The sequence below is a fragment of the Crocodylus siamensis genome, chromosome 2 (assembly GCF_052110815.1).
Source record: "Crocodylus siamensis isolate JL-2025a chromosome 2, ASM5211081v1, whole genome shotgun sequence".
NCBI classification, from domain to species: Eukaryota; Metazoa; Chordata; order Crocodylia; family Crocodylidae; genus Crocodylus; species Crocodylus siamensis.
This window is the reverse complement of record NC_143396.1, coordinates 220,412,361-220,429,314: the sequence shown is the minus strand read 5'-3', so window position 1 is coordinate 220,429,314 and position 16,954 is coordinate 220,412,361. Positions and strand designations below refer to the sequence as shown.

The 16,954-nt window shown below is 45.6% G+C and overlaps 1 protein-coding gene across 3 annotated transcripts in view; it reads right to left on the bottom strand.

The window, feature by feature from the left end:
- The window catches only part of NR1H3 (nuclear receptor subfamily 1 group H member 3), a 41,274-nt gene extending 25,306 nt beyond the window's left edge, over positions 1 to 15,968 (bottom strand). Inside the window, exons 1-2 of one of the 3 annotated variants that reach the window (XM_090033102.1) lie at positions 15,862 to 15,922; positions 1,896 to 2,207 (exon numbers count right to left, since the gene is read on the bottom strand). The gene's annotated coding sequence lies outside the window, so the exon portion shown is untranslated. Of the gene's footprint in view, positions 1 to 1,895; positions 2,208 to 10,103; positions 10,169 to 15,861 lie in introns of those variants that run through there. The other 2 variants (XM_090033101.1, XM_090033103.1) reach the window with 2 other exon arrangements.
- Positions 15,969 to 16,954: the final 986 nt, after the last annotated feature.

Here is a 16,954-nt window from a genome sequence, read left to right as displayed (position 1 = left end):
TGTCCCTAGGAAGAAAAAAAAGTTCTTAAATGCTTCATGGGCTCACTTGTTCCTTTTGCTCTCTAAGGGCACCCCCTCTTCCCAGCCTCTGCTGTGGAGAACTACTAGTAGTATGGATCTGATTTAATATGATCATCATCTGCAAGAGGGTGAACAGTATGTTACTGACAGGCTTAACAGATACTAAATGGGAAGTAGTGTCTCACATCCATTAGGGCAGATAAATAACCCAGAATACTTAAAGAAATTAAGGCTCATAGGCAGAAATATAAGGCACACAGAAAAATAAGAAGTGTGACTCTGCCTATCAAGCTAATACTTAATAGGAAAAAGTAACCCAATATCAATCCCATCAAGGATCTGGACATGCCTGGGAAACTGATGCCTGGGTGACAGGATAGTTAATTAGATAAGGGTTCACAATGCAGCACAGGTAACAGAGCCAGTAATTGTACAAACTATAGATGGAGAAGGGAAATAATCTGTCTTTATATAACTTTGGGGAAAGAAAGATGAACTCAAGATCCAGGGCTTAAGTTCTGACAGAGACTCCCCATCCCTATACAGCTCTAAGATGAACCCATTTGAAACAATGTAGTCAAGTCTGATATGTCAGTACCAGAATGATGTCCACAAACTGCAGGCAATTTAGAGAATAAAAATGAGCAGAGACAGAGGAAATTAAAACAACTAAAATACATGTCACGTGACTAACAGGGGATGGGGACAGGGGCAGCAAAATGCAAGGCATACAAAAGTGGTTAACCATAAAGCATTTCAACTGCAAATGATAAAAAGTGATGGGAGGAGTGACGGAGATGAGGGTGAACCAAAGAAGAACAGGATGAAGCCAAGAAAGGGAAATTTACAAGGAAACATCAACCTAATAGCAAGATCTGTTACACCATGGAATAATCTCTTAATGCAGGTGGGGAAGTGTCACTGCTTGGGATACTGAAAAAACAGACTTACTAAAGCCCTGGAACATTCCCTCAAGTGACCAATCCCACAGACAGAAGCTGTGATCAAACAAGACCTTCCCATCTTTAATGTTTAGGAAGGAAATAAGAATTTTCCAGAGCCTCCCAGCAGACTGGTATAACTTTGATCACGCCCTCATTACTCCTCCCATGCCAAGGTCTGTGCTAGGTACCAAAACTAGGGAGAGGAATAAAGTAATTGTCAAGAGCAGAGGGTCTGAAAGAGGCAGCTAACGTTCTCATATCACAGGGTTCCCACCCCACCCCCCCAAAATCGCTGCAAACCAGTCTTGCCCCTCCACTGTGCCTCAGCAGCAAAGAGGTCCCTAGGTATTTAACAGAACTTAGCTGGTCTCAGTAAGAAATCCTCAGTAATTCCTTCTCATATTGTAAAAAAGAACAGCAGCAGCAGACTTGGGACCAGTTTAGGCTTATGCCATGCACAAAGAAATCCAAGCCAAAAATAGCAAAGATGGGTTGTCTCTCTGCTACATGACTCCACCATGCTTACGATAATTGGACTTGGGGAGCTCATGGGCTACACTACCACAATACAAATGACAAATATAGTAATTCAAGCCCAGCCAGGATCAGCCCCAGTGGCTTCTCTCTACTCCTCCTTTCTGTTCACATGCTCTCTCCTGACATCTCTTGCACTTCAATCCTTGCCGTTGTCCACAAAACATAGCACCACACGTTTCCAAGTTCTTCTGTGAGCAAGCAAGCCACTGTTCTTCTCCAAGCAGCCTGAGGCAGCATTTTCTGAAAATGCCCTAAGGCAGACAGGAATAAGATGTGGCAACCCTGATACCACCACAGGGAGAAAGGGGGAGAAGAGCAAGAGAGAGACAGCAAGAACTAAGCCACACCAGCAATTGCTCCACTTACAGAAATAAAAATTTGCAGCTCACCTACCTGGTCCTGCAACAAAGCTTTACTTTCCCCTTCCTGCCTGTCCCCTTTCTTCCTGTCTTTCTTCAGTTCAAACAGCTGAAGTTTAGCTCAGTTGGTTAGAACGTGGTGTTATTCACATAAACGTTGCAGGTTCAATCCCTTCTAGCCTTACTTGTCTATGAAAATAAGTTTAGTCTGTGCTAGCCAGAATGCTTTGAAGATCTCACAGCAACATAAGGAGCTAGCAAAAAAAGTGAATGCCTTCAGGTCAGCAAGGTCCCAGAGTGGGCTGTGCTCTCCCACTCCTTCCCTCCCTGCCAGATGCTCTTCGTCCTGTAATTGAGGGAAGGAGAAAGGAAGAAAGGTTACTTCAGTTCATTCACACTGCACACAGTGCTCCCTTTGGCCTCTTTTCCTGTATGACATCAAGCAAGTGATGATGAGAAAGATGGGGTCAGGATGGCAATCAACCACTTTCACTGGCTTGGGATTTCTGGTGGCGTTGGCTGCATAAGCTCCACTAAACACTGGCAAAAGCCACCTAACTTTGCTACATCCTACTCTTTTCTAATGCAAATGTTATACTGTACCTATCACCTGGGGTTCCAAGTGTCAGAGAAATCTACAACTGACACAACCTCAGGAAGAACAGGAACTAAGGCACTATGGGGTCTAGAGAGGGAGAGGCTATAGTAGTGGATCTTCTCACACACCTGATGCAATGGCAGTCAGCCCTCCTAAATGTATAACTACGACAGGCACCTAAAGGGTCCAGCTGCACAACTAGGGTCTACACCAGCCCCTACAGCACCTGCAAGGGAGAACAGCAGCAAATCTTGCTATTCTATGGCTGAACTAAAGTAACCCCAAAAGCTTGGCTCAGACTCCAGTTCTGCATGAGACTGACTCCCTATCAGCACTGACCTTCGGACAGCAGGAAACGCAATCGGGGCTTTGACTCTGACAGGGGCTTCGAACAGGAAAAAGTCCCATCCGTGCTCCTCCCAGGAGGAGGAACAGAGTGAGCACAGCAATAGGCCCTGCTGTCCAACAAGGAAGCAAAGGGCAAGTCTGATCCACTCTTGGGAGGAGTGTGTGGCAAGGGATACAAAGTCTGGGGCCTTTGCTAGAAATACCACTTACAACCATTCTTCAAATACAATAATTCAATGCTGACAATTAGGCTCCTCTGCCAGTGTAACTGAATCTATTCTAGAGGTTTGTCAGCACCAGTCTTTTGGTTAGGAGTGCAATTTTTTTCCCTTCACTGTTTAAATCAGTACAGCAATATGAGAGAGAGAGAGAGAAAAAAAAACAAACTTAAGTATGAACCAGGCATGAGATACTTTCAGGTAGACTAGGAAGATATCCTATGGCAAAACCACCTTGCAACCAAAACCCTGGTCTGAAGAATAAAAGCTGAGTGACTACGTTTCTGGTTTGCAATGAAAACCAAAGTGCACCAATGGTACATGATGGCCAACATAAAAGCTTTGAAAACAAGAGAGAGAGAGAGAGATCCAGCCCTGGTCTGGTTTTCTTCCAATGCCACTGGATGTCAGTGGAGACAATGAATTTGAAAAGTATGCAGCTTTGCTGGATCTCTTCTCTAGCTCTACTCAAGCAATGGTACCCACCTCTGAACTTTAAGGCATAAAACAGAGCTAGTTATTCAATGTTGTAAAACCATGATAACCAGCTAGTCTTTACACCATCTCTTCCCAGAAAACGCAACTCAAAAAGAGACAGTTATGGGATGCCCAGATTTCAGAATGGCAGAACGGGGAGAAACACAGGGGCAGGTATTTGGAGACAAACACATAGATCTTAAAGTGGGACTTGCAAAAATGAAAAGTGAAGCAAAATTCTCCATTCATTGTCAAGTGATGTAAAGGCACTACCATCTTAGAACAGGGAGCTGACCTAACACAGGATCCTACACTTTCCTTTCCCAATCCTCAATGATCCCAGAGGCCTTGAACCCCCACTATAGGTGGTCACAAACCCTCTCCAGGTGGACTTGGGAAGACACTACCTCAATACTAGAAAACTGTCTATAAGCTGAAAAGAGACGAGAGAAATGTAAAGGCAAGGCTGAATGCCAAGAATCTTTTTATGATAGTGAGGTACAAGGGAAGAGGGACAAAACCATGCCTCCACTAATTTGATAAACCCCAGAAATTGACATTTCAGGGCTCAATCCTGCCCTGCTTCCTGTGAAAAATTAAGATGATAACAACAAACTCATTAATACTTTTTCATCTGCAAAGTTCTTTAAAAACAAGTAATTTAATCCCCTTTACGCCCATAAAGGAAAGTACAACTCATGATCTATGCCAATCAAAAATGCCTTCTGCAGCCAATCATTATACATGGAAAGGAAGGAAAGGGAGAAAAAAAGAAAAGAACAATCAAAAGATAACGGCATCTGCTGGGCTGTCCTAGACTATTTCCTTGGTGTCACCCTTTTACTGTTACCATGACAAGGACAAATGTCAATACTTACTAAAGTAAAGAATAATAAAAGCAGTAATAACATTATCCTTATTTTACAAGCAGGGAGGATAGACAATTTGCCCAAGGCTATCAGATGAGTCACACCAGTCACAGACAACTCAGAAGTGCCTGGCTCTTCCTTCCATGCTCAGACCTTCCTTTCTCTCATACTCTTCTTCCCCATCTCTGATTTCTGTGAAACAGAATTCTGGTGCCCCAAGGGCAAGAGGAAGAGTTGAGAACAGAGAAGTGGAATAAAGGAGGCATCAGCAATGCTTACACTGCAGGAATTTGCTCAGTCCTCTGTTAATTCATCCTCCCTCTCTTCCTTGCACAACTTGGTCTATTAGCCTGTTGCATATTGTTATAACAGATTATATTCTCTTTGGGGCAGGGTCTTTTCACAGTACATTTGTATGATTCCTATTCCAAAGTGATCCCAATAAATAGATGCCTATACATGCTACTGTAATACAAAGGGACCAAAGGAGAAATAAGATTTGGTACTGCATTGAGAAATAGGCAGGAAGACCCCAATTCCTGAATTCCAGTGGGAAAATGTTTTAATTATATTAACAGAAGTATCACACCTACTTGCAAAAGAATGGCAGGAAGGCAAGACAGTACCACAGAAACATGGCCTGTTTAAAGCAGATGAGACTGAGACTGGTTCTTAAGTCACTTCGAAGGAAGCAGGCTCAGCTATTGTACATCTTGGTATAATCCCTGGATGTTCACTACAGAAAAACAGTTGAGCAGTATTTGCCGCCTTCCCATTTATGATAATGGAATAGTACAGCAAAGAATGGAATGCAAAAGAACAGCTACTATGGGGGAAAAAAGCATTATAATGAATAGGTATGCCAGAACTGTAAGGGAACATGGGGAAAGGGGCTGAAAGCTACAGGACAGGAGCAAGGGCATTAGGAGCTGTGCTTAAGGGAAGTTCGCTCTGTATTTGATTATGCTCTTCCTGCCTCTAGTCAGCTTGACTAGCCCTCTTCTGCCAGGTGGTTCAAATTCCATTAAATACTGCAGACACACATAGAAAGGGCGGAGGAAATTGCAGATTTACAGTGAATGTTCAAACTGAAAACAAAGTGAAATATCTGTGCATAAGAGAGAGAAAGGATCTGCATGTCAGGGAAAGAGCGTGTGAGAGGGCATGCAACAGTTTGTGCAACAGAGTGTGTGCGCAGGTCTAATTCCCTCCAAGGCTTTGGTCCAAATGTGGAGCTGAACTTTTGCAGACTTTGTCCTGCCAAGTCATGTTCCCTTCTCCCAGCATCTGACATCACCACAAATGCTCAGCTGGAAAACAGGCTGGAGTCAGACAGAGTCAGCTGGTTCTAGGCCAGCCAGTGAAATGGCTGCAGTCAGGGCACACCCACCAGATGGGAAACAAGAGCCTCCCATTTCCTACAGGATAGCTCCAAATACTCAGGAGACCCAGGTGCCTCCAGAGGCCCCAACCCTAGCACAACTCAATTCAACAAGGGCCCCAACAAAGCATACAAATCCTAAGATGCAAGCAGATGAGCACCAGTAAAATCCAGAAAGGACAAGAGGTATGCACAGGCTTCAGGCCTCTCAAAAGAACTAACAAACCAGTGAAACACCAATTAACACTGAGGTTCCAACCTTACACAATTCCCATGTATTTCTCTTGTGCTAGAGTTTTGTTTCTATAGTTGCCCAAATACAAAAGGTTTGTTTTTTGGTTTGTTTCGTTTTTGTTTTTTTATGGGGGGGGGGTGTTTTTTGTTGTTTGTTTTTTTTAATATAAAAACCCTAAAATTGTCAGGTACTCAAGAGAGGACAAGGTCTGAGTTTGTCATGGATATGTATCCCTGGGACTCACCTCAACAGCGCTCAAGAAGAAAGGAATTGAGGTACATATAACAGAGTTCCCAAATCACACACACTTCCTCCAGTGAAACCAAAGTCCCACAAAAAAATCAGTTCTATATAAAAATGTACGTGTGCATGCACACCTGCCATATGCTCTGCAAAACTCAGCTGTAGCTCCAGCTTTGCAGGTTCTCCGAGTAATCTGCAGGGATGCATGTACATGACATACTCAGACTTTGTCCTCTCAGAGTACCTGGCAATTTTACGTTTTTTTTAAACGTTATTTACAGCAACTAGGGATTGAGACTCAGGAGAAAATGTGTGTTGAGGGGTGACTGGATCTCTACTGACTTCATCCCTACACCAGGAGCAGTCTGATGGCTCAAGAGCACTGGGAAAGTTCCACCATAGGTCCAGAAGTCAGGGGAGGCTTGCTGGAGCCTAAAGGAAAAGGGGGCATGGGGCTCCATTCTCTCTTCAGTTTCTCCTGAGTCTCCATCCCTAGTTGCTGCAGGGAGAAGCATAGTTGGAAGAACCCTCTGAGGTTCCAATTATGTTGCTGGGATGCCAATGTATGGAGACCTCCTTTACTTGACCTCCAGCATATCCATTTCCATATTTTGTGCATGTCAATTCATGCAATTAAGTAACTACATTCAAAGTTGAAAAAAGGAGCAGAAAGCAGAAAAGTCTGTTTTCGTCTTCCAAACTATGACTAAAAGTGTGGTGCGAGGATGATCTCTACTAATTTAAAAACTGGGAGGGCCATGCTTATCAAAGCAAACAGAAAAATGGTCAGTTCAATAGATAATACTTTTTTGCTTAATAATCAGAAAATATTGTGATAAAAAGCTTACTTTTTATTATGTATCTCTTACATTTAAAGTAGCCTCATTTAAACTGCTTTAAAAAAAGTTATTCTTGTGAATTTAAGTTGAATTCCAATATTCATTCAAATGAAGCTTGACACAAATTGCAAGCAACAATGACCATGATGTAGTAAATAAGAAATAAGATATTCACCATTCTGTAACATAATAAAAATTAAGAATCTAAATAAATTAGCTTGAAAATGACTGCTTAAATAAATGTGCATAGATAGAGTAAAACTTGGTGGCAAGCAAAAAGTCTCACTGGCTAAAATAATTTGGGACTCAACCTTCCTGTAGGAAAGTAATTAAAAAGTAAAAATGCAAAACAAGACTACAGTAAGTTATTTAAAATCACGAATTTTAATCATGATTTAAATCAATCCATCTCATCTAAGTGATAGTCATGCAGGGACCTAAATTAGCTGCAGGATCATCATATCAGAAGGGAGGGGAAAGCTTGGATATATAAGTTCTTAGCATGGCTAGTTTTAAGCTTTTTAAAAATTTTACACTTTCTCTTAGCTTTTTAAACTCAAAAAGATAACAAACATATTTTGTGCACAAAAAGAATCCTGCAGCCACTTAGCTAGTCTCCTGACTCCAGCAGTCTTGGACTACCTCTATAAATACCATATTTTCTCATATATAAACCCACATTTCCCCCTCAAAGCCAGTTGGGAAAAATCAGGGTATGTATTATACACAAGGAAAGAGACTCCCCATGAGTCTGGGGAGGGCACGGATGGGGATACAGCACATTTGTGGTAACAGTATTAATTGCTGTGGCTCTGGGTGCCATAGCAATTAATGCTGCCACCACTCCCCTGTCCCACCTAATTTCCAGAACTGTAGGGAGCTCCTCTCCACAGCCATGCACCAGATCACACCAGTTCATGGAGCTAATCCACAGCTGCACCTCAGCACATAGCCTTAGCCCTGGTATGCCTGGTCCAACCCCATGCACTGGCTTTAGAGCCTCATACTTGGTCAGAACTGGCACTCTGAGACTGGGACCACACTCTGGCTCCAGGGCTGTGTGCCAGGTCAGACTCAGCACATGGCTCCTGGCAGAGGCACCGGGTACATGGGGGCCCCCCGCCAAGGGCCCTGACCCCTCCTTGGGAAGAGGCCCATCACCTGAGATGTATACAGTTTTCCACATGTCCATTATCTTAGGCACACCCTGGCAAAAATAAGTCAGTACCTATGGCTCCTGGAGCCAGCAGATGATCCTGAACTTAGCGTGCAGTCCCAGAGTTGATGCGATAGGTCAGATCCATCATGTGGGATTGGATTCAGTGCACAAGGTTGGTCCATGAGCCTTATATTGTTCACAGGGCTGACAATAAGCTCAGCTCCCTAGCTGCCTCCACTCACTCACCTCAACAGAAGGTTCTCTCTTTCAGGCTCCCCATCCAAAAATATCAAATGTGCTCACTATTATGGGGGTGAGCTACACATGAGCAAATAAACTTACTAACACCCCTTTGAATTATATGCCACAGAGAAGAGCTGCTCCAGGCTTCAACTTAAACATAACTCTACTCAGACTCTATTCAATCCTGTCACCACTTCTATCCAAGAGGTAATTCCTCAAACTTGTAACCCCATATTTTTGGTCTGTTCAACAAACTCAGAATTAGATTTTAATGATCAATTGCTAGTTTAATGCCTTATCCACAACACATCTTAAACATCCTCTCAATAAATGAACCTAGAATTCTCCCCTCCCTGAGACATAACAGAAGATCTTTCCTGCCCTTTTCTGGATGCTCTCCAACTTAGCTGGTCTTTCCTCCAAATAACATGAACAAAGCTGAACATTCCAGGCTCTGTTTTATAAAATGGTAACACAAAGAGCTTGATTTCTACACATGTTCTCACCTGGCTCTACAAGCAGCAAGTATTTCTTCCTTACAGAAAATCTTGGCATTTTAAGACTTAAAAATTCAAGCTATACTGACTGCTAATGTTCCTCACTGTTAGTGGATCTAGGCAGGAAGAATTTGTCTGGCCTCCACGTATGGAGAAAAGGTCTTCCGTAACAGAAGCAGTAAGTCAGAAAAGAAAAGCCATGGGAGGGATATTAGAGAAAACTACCACATTCATTTTAATGAAAGTAAACTATACGTCTGCCGAAATATGCCAACTTCTCTGGAGCTAACAACATTATGTGCATCTGTCACAGGGTGGGGACCCAGGAGCGGCCATGATCTCTCCTGGCGCCCCCTACCGTGCCAAGTTGACTATCAAGCACCCTCGTTCTCGCACGCCACATCTTTGATGACAAAAGTATTATAAGGGAGGCTGCCTTTTGTCCCTTGGACATGGTGCTCTTATTTATCCTGGCCCCGTTCCGTGTAGATTGATTCGGTGCCCCCCCGCCAGCCTTATGGGCTGTGCGTGGATCCTACCACCCCTTATACCACACCCCCAAACCTCTCAGATGTACCGGACGTTGTCTCGTCAAACTCCTTTGCCACGCCCTCATAGCACCCCCTTGCTATAGCCCACGCCCCCACAGGCGTCCTCTGGGCTCGTCTTAGTCGCCCCACTGGAGCCTGGCCTCGCGATCCCCTACAATCGAGGCTCAGGTGGCCATAGCCATGCCTGGCCCCCAGACCCCTTTCCCAGGTCTCACGCCCACTGGGCTCCTCACAATCGAGGCTCAGATGGCTGCAGCCGTGCCTGGCCTCCAGACCCCCTTTCTGGGTCTTGCGCCCCACTGGGGCTTCTCGCCTGGGCCCACACTGGGCCCCTCCCGATACTGCCCACACTGGGGCCGGGGTCAGGACACCCCAATACACAGCACCCTCTCCAGCACCAGGAACCCCCACACTACTGGGGAGCTCCTATGAGGCCTCCTCCAACCCCTACAGCCTCACCCGGTCCTTCGGTGTAACAACTACCAACAGAAAACTCAAGCCCCTGGGCTACAACATAAACTCCAAGCCATCTGGCTAAAACACAATTTTTAAGCCCTCTGGCTAGCCATCGTTCAAAACCCTACCAGGGCTTGCTCCCCTAGTCTTCAACCGAAGCTGTTCAGGCCATCTAGCTTCTACTCCCGCAGAGCTCTCTCCTCCTCAGCTGCCAGAGGGGAACTGCCTCCTTGGCCTCAGCCTAGGCTGTTTATATAGACCAGGCCCTGCCCCCTTCTGGTCAGCTGACCCAACTGCGGTTGCCCCAGCAACCAGCACCTGTCCCTCTTTCTAGGAGCAGGGCACTTCAGTGTCCTGCGACAGCACCCATCCTGCCAAATTTAATCCTGGAAATTGGTCCTAGTTGCAGCTAACTGAGGTAACTGTACTTTGTTGAGGTAATAGCAAAATGTACGTGTGCTTACCTAAAAACTTCTTGATCTTCAAGTAATCATGTCCACTAGAATCTACAGGTCGAAGCTGAAGTTTACATGTCCAATAGAATGGATATTTCAGCTTGTATGCAGCTTGGCTGCAAAATCTGACTCAATCATCACTGGTAGCATGGAAAGTTCCTACGTCCTAAAGATCTCTCCTGCTGTGGATAACTCCCACAACAAAGATGATTCAATTCATTGTTCCTAAATTGCCAGTTGTAGCATAATACTTTGAGGCACATACACAAACTTTTCTCCAGCTTCACAACACTGGAAAAAAAAATTCCCCTAATGACAAATCAACATCATTTGATATTCTGAAGTGTCCAAACAGTTCTATTTTAGCCGATCCATTTTTCTCCAGGGCTGGCCAGATCAATGAACCTTATTAACAAGTGGAAAGGACACTTTTAGGTTAGCACGGAAAAGCTTCCCTAGTCTCCAATGGAACTGTCACTGTAATATGCCTCCTAAACTGGAAGTAGGATCATGTTTCAAATATGGACATCCAAAATGATATACATTACAATACATCCTCCACTTTCCTCTAAGCACAAAATCAAGGAAAGACTTTTCTGAAAAACAGCAACTATTAACAACTGAATATCCAATAAACAGAACATTAGTAAATGTCTGCTTTAATGGTTATGGGGCCTCATAGCAGATCTCATTATAGAAAGAAACTTCTCTGACTACAGTGTGTGTACCCAGGACTGGATATAAGACTAAACAGGAGGAGGAATGTTTCTTGAATATAATATAATGGTTGATAGCATTCACTTTGAGGACTCCTTGTTTTAATTACAGATAGAAGTACTAGACCTCAAAGAAAGCTCCCTATTTCAAAATGCATGTTTTGCTTAGAACCAGTAGCTATCAGGAAGAAGTCAATTTTAATTGACAGGAAGCATGACTTGCCACATGCACTCCACTCGGGTATGATTTGCAATGTCCAGCATAAAAAAAATGGCCATTTGCTTCCGAACTGAATGAGTCTATAACCAGCCAGAGTCTAATTCTATACAGATTTCCCTTGCTTTATGCTTAACATCCATTCCTGGAAAACAGTGCATAACTTGACTTTGCATAAAGTACACTTTACAATGTAACAAATAGGAATATGTTCCAAGACCTCAACTGTATGACCCCCCAGACCAATTTCTACCACTTTTACAAGACTATTTTGGTACTCACCAACAGCAGGCAATATACACAAGGCACAGGGCACTATCGTAATGAGGATGGCAACTACAGAAACGAGTCACAGACAATGAGGAAAAAGCACAGATCCACACAGGAGACTATATTTTCGTGTCCATCACTCCCACAGTGCACCACACAAAGCAGCTGACTGCAGGCTTTCACCACACTGATTGCATACCAGTGAATTTACCCTGCATATAACAATTTCTTGGTATAAAAAGGGTCATCACTTAAGAACGAATCCACACATACAGGACCCGCATAAAGCAAGGGAAACCTGTATAGGGCTGGTTGAGGAACTTGCAAACTGACAAACTCAAAGCAGATACCAAGTTCACCAACATGCAGGATTTATTACAGTTAGAAACATTTTCATAAGTCAAGGACTGTTTTTCCTTGTCATCTAACTTGTGTTCCTTTCTATAGTATTTGGCAGCAGACAGGATTATAAATCTACTTTTCATATGACAAAGGAACTAAGACTGGAAGAGGCATCCAGGCCATCAAATCCAGTCCCTTGCATTCCCAGGCAATAACTGAATAGTTTTGTTTTCCATAGTTGCACTAGAAGTTGGAAACCAAGCTGTTCAAGCATCAGATCCAAGTGACATAGGTCCCATATACCTGTAAAGTGAAGAGGCTACTCTTGCAGATCCAAATTCTGCCCCTCTCCACATCTTAGGAATACTGAATACCTAACCACAATAGAAAACAGGTTTTACTTCAGTAGTGATACCTGTCTGAATTTGGGCTGATGCACACTGAGGAATCTTCCTTCCTTGTAAACTAGAGATGATGGAAGAGCAGGAAAAAATAAATAAATAAATGGAGAGCTGAGGGACTCTTTGCTGCCTGCTTGTTCTTTCATATGTAGGCTCTTGTCCCTTTCCTCCTCATTCCATGGTCAGCTGCTAAGGGAAGAAAGTAGAAGGCCTTAAACTGCAGCAGCAAAACCAAGAACTACCCAACAATCCTCATGCTCAAAGGGAATTTAGAAAACAACTCCAGAAGATAGGCCTGGAAACAGAAATTCATCACTCTATTGGACAGTTAAAAAGTCTTGTTAAATATAGACAGCAGCTTTATGGCTCATTACAACCTTACAAATACTGCCAGTCTTTCTGAACTTCACCGGTAGTAACTACTCCCCCTTTTTAACGGTGTTGCTCTGCCACTAACTAGATTGAAAATTCTACTGTTCTGTCTTAGAATAGCTCCTGTTTACACTACTTCGTCCCTAGTTCACAGTCCCCCTCCATTCAGACTGATTGCATTTCCATGAAATCTTTTCTTTGTATTTTGCTCAGCCCAAGTCTGCTTCCCTTCACACCTGAGGAAGCACCTTATGCCTGAAAGCTTGTCCAACAGGTCTCCCAAATATACAGCTGGTCCAATAAAACATAGCACAAAAAAAGCCTTCTTTCTGTAGAATAACCTGAATATTTAAGTGTTGCAGTCCATGGCAGCAGGCACAAGAGCATTGTGATCCAGTGCTGGTAACTGGCAGCAACAGTCAAGCATTTTCCTAAACTTTTAAATGAGGCAGAGAAAAAAAAAATCTCAGTCTTCCATTACGATACATTCCCAAGAAACACAAGGAGGGATAGAGGGCCGCAGCTTGTCTAGGGGAAGTGCAATCAGCCAAAGCATAATTTCAAAGTACTGCATACTCTACCCGAGTCTGTTCTCTTTTTGTTTGGTTTTATATATATATATATATATATATATAAAATTAATTATCTTATCCCGTTTTATTCAGAACTAACCTTCAAGTTTGGGGAAGGGGATAGGAGGACCTAAATAAATAAATAAAATCAGCAGATGGGGTGCAGGGTCTCTCAGGAAGGTACTAACCTACAGAATGACTGTCACCTCAGGAGGAGCTACTCTCTACTGCTACAGATCCACATGGACAAGCTGACTCTGTATTCCCTTCAGAAGCCCCAGCCAGGGAAATCAGTTGCAAATCACTTGGCAGACCTGTTAGAGAGGGGGGAGCTTGGCCCTACCATGCTTCCTGGCACTAGCATCACCATCTTCATCCACAACCTAAGGTCCTAAGGAGAAATGCTGGCTAAGCTCTGCAGTCATGATCAGGGCTTTTAGTGCTGGCTATATGGGTTCAGGTACAGTTTTTCATCCTACTTTATTCTCACGGGGGGTGGAGATTAGAGAATGGAGTACTCCCAGGGCTACCACATCCTTTCCTTCCTGGGGCAGTGTAACTCAGACACCACCACCCAGACTGAGCTGTTGAGCAGGGAGACTCATGCTTCCTACAGAGCCAGACAAGCTCCCCAACAAGATACTTAGCAAGAGTATGTAGCAGGAGACACAGACCTTTCCTTTGGCCTCTCGTTTTCATTACCCAAGCTATTTTCTGAAGCCTGTGGAGGCACCAGTCATTACAAATGCCTCAGAAAGGAAAAGAGTGCAAGTAAGCCAAGCTGTTAGTCAGAAAGCTGACATCAAGTTTGAAATTTTCCTCAGAAGAGTCCTGTGGTAGAACTGTCAGCCACTGGAGAGATGAAAAACAATCTTATGGGGCTGGGACACTCCCCTGCTGTCAGTGAGTGGTGACAGGTCTGGTCTTGCCTCCAAGCTGAAGCACCCATTGGGATGGATCTACAGACCTACGCATAATGAACTGTAAGTCAAATGAGACAGTTATAATACATACCGTTTAAAACAAAGTAATTAACATGTGGAAGTCATTACCACAGGATGTTGCAAAGCCTAATACCACAAATGGGGTTCAAAAGGAATTAAACAAATTTATGGAGGGGCCAACACGGGCTATTAAACACAACCTTTAGGGGTGTAACTTACCAGCAACTGCTAGGGGATGATGAAGGATTAATCAAGCTACATATACCTGTTTTCAATACTCTTCCTCTAAATCTTCCTCTACCTGCCATTGTTAGAGACAAGATACTGAGCCAGACAGACTTTTGGTCTAACCCAGTAGAATTTTTCTTACATTCTAAAAATGTGAGGCAACCTAAAACTTCCACTTTGGCAGATACACTGCTCTAGAAAGCTCACAATCAAGGCTATGACAAGATGCAGCGACTGGATGAGACCAACAGAAGGGACACTAGGGGAAGGGGAGGACAAGGAAACAACAAAGTCATTACACATTTAAACAGATATCTCCACTCCACATCTGACAACAGCTAGGAAGGTAGTTAGCAAGAACTCTGCTATGCTTAATGTGTGATAATTTGCTAGCTTAACAGGCAGCTCACCTTTAAAAATCCTACACCTATGTGCCCATCTCATACACCTACTGTTTAAGGTCACAATATAGACCATGAGCTCTGTAGGCCAGGGACCATCTTGTTTCACCATGTAACTGCTATACTCAAATTCCCAGCTACCTATAATTCAAATAGCAGCACGTGCTCAACGTTCAAATACAGATATGCAATCTCTTTTATTTCATGGCACACAGAAACAAAGGCTCCCATGTAGGATAAAATGCTCCACAGGGGGATTGCAGAGAAATCAACAGCAAAAGGGGCTGAAATGGTATGTAGTGACCTAGAAGTGAAAATCTTCAAATCCCATCTGGCCGGGGGTTAAAAACAACCAGAAGTCATTTCCTGCTAGATGTCACCCCCTGTCTGCTATCTCAGCTGAAGCCCAGGGGGGATCGGCATCCACCCCACCAGAACTACCCCTACAGCCATGACTCGGCCAACTCCGCAGAGATGCCGGGAGTGGCCAAGTCATGGGAAGAGGCCTAGATGCCATCCCTCCACCCCCGGGGCAAGGTGGGCAGGAGTGTGCTGGGAGGTGGGAGCCTTCCCGCCTGCTACCTGTTGAGCCAAAAGCAGAGCCTCCCCTGCAGTGGCAGTGGGCCCAGCTCGAGGAAGGACAAACCTGGGTGCAAGGGAGCTGGACTCAAGCAGAAGGCACCCCGCACCTTGCACACAGCAGACGGACCCAGGCAAATGTCAGAGCCCAGCTGGGGCTGCGGCCCTCCCTCCACCCACAGCCCGGGCCACGCATCTGGCGGAGCGCGGCGCCCTCCAAGCGGCAGAGCTGGGGCTGAGGGCGGCACGGAGGAGCGGGCGCCCGGGACGCGGGAGGGCGGCTCTGCCAGGCCGGGCGGCACGGGGCCCAGCCAGGACCGGCCCGGCAGCGGCCGGGAGGAGGCTCCTGCCCGCAAATGCCTCCTTGAGCCGAGCGAGGGGGAAGTTACCCGTGGGCGCCGGGCTCCGGACCAGGAGCCGCCGTCCGGGCCGCAGCCGCGCTGTCCCGTGAGCCGCGGCGGCTGCGAGTCACATGCTTGAGCTTCCCAGCACCGCCCCCGCCTCGCCCCGCCCCGCCCCGCCCGTCCCGGGCCCGGCTGCCGGCCCGCCTGCACCTGCCGGCTCAGAGAGGGGGCCCCGCGCCCAGGCACCCCCGCACCGGTCCTCCAGAGCCCCCCGCGCCCTGCCCACGAGCATCCTCCACACCTCCCCCCGCACAGCCCTACAAATACACACCCACGTGCATCCTCCACAACCGTCCACACACACCCCTCCACGCCCCACCCTCTTCCACAGCTCCACGCACCCCTCTCACAGCCCTAAAGTCCTACAAATACAGACCCACCCACCCACAAGCATCCTCCACAACTCCCTCCTCCATCCCCCCCACACCACAGCTGCTTCCACTCCCCCTACACTGTACCCCCACTGTCCTACAGATACACCCCCACTTCCCCCATACACACACCCTGTCCTGAGGCACCCACTTTAAATGACCAGCACTTTCTTCGACCTCCCCTCCCTCCATGGGTGCAGGTGACCTTCAGCCCTGTGTGTAGAGAGCACCAGTAGGCCTCCACCCCACCATGCCCCCCTCCCTGTTAGACCGGCCTCACTTGTGCCACAAAGAGAGGAAGGGACAGAGCCTGTGCTCAGCTCCTCACCCCATGGGACCTTCGCACTGTCTCCAGCCTGTTTCCTGTCCCAGGCTTGGCTGACAGCCTCCTGTCATCTTTTGTTTTCTGTCCCCTTCCTCTGTGGCTCTTCTCCTCCTTCCTGCCTCCCTCAAGTTCCCCCCACAGCCCTGCCAGGAAAAAGAGAAGGAGAAGATGCTGAGTCAACTCTGGAGCAGGTGTCAGGGGAAGCAGAAGTGACCTCCTCCCTTCACTCTTCTCTGAACACAAATCCCATGTACATGCACAGGGGTGCTCATTCAACTAATCAAGGCTGCTCTGACACATGCTAATTAGGTGCCCCTTCTGAATTACTTAAGAAGGCTTACTTCTTCTACTGACCAGAAAAACAAAGGGTCTCTCTGAGGGT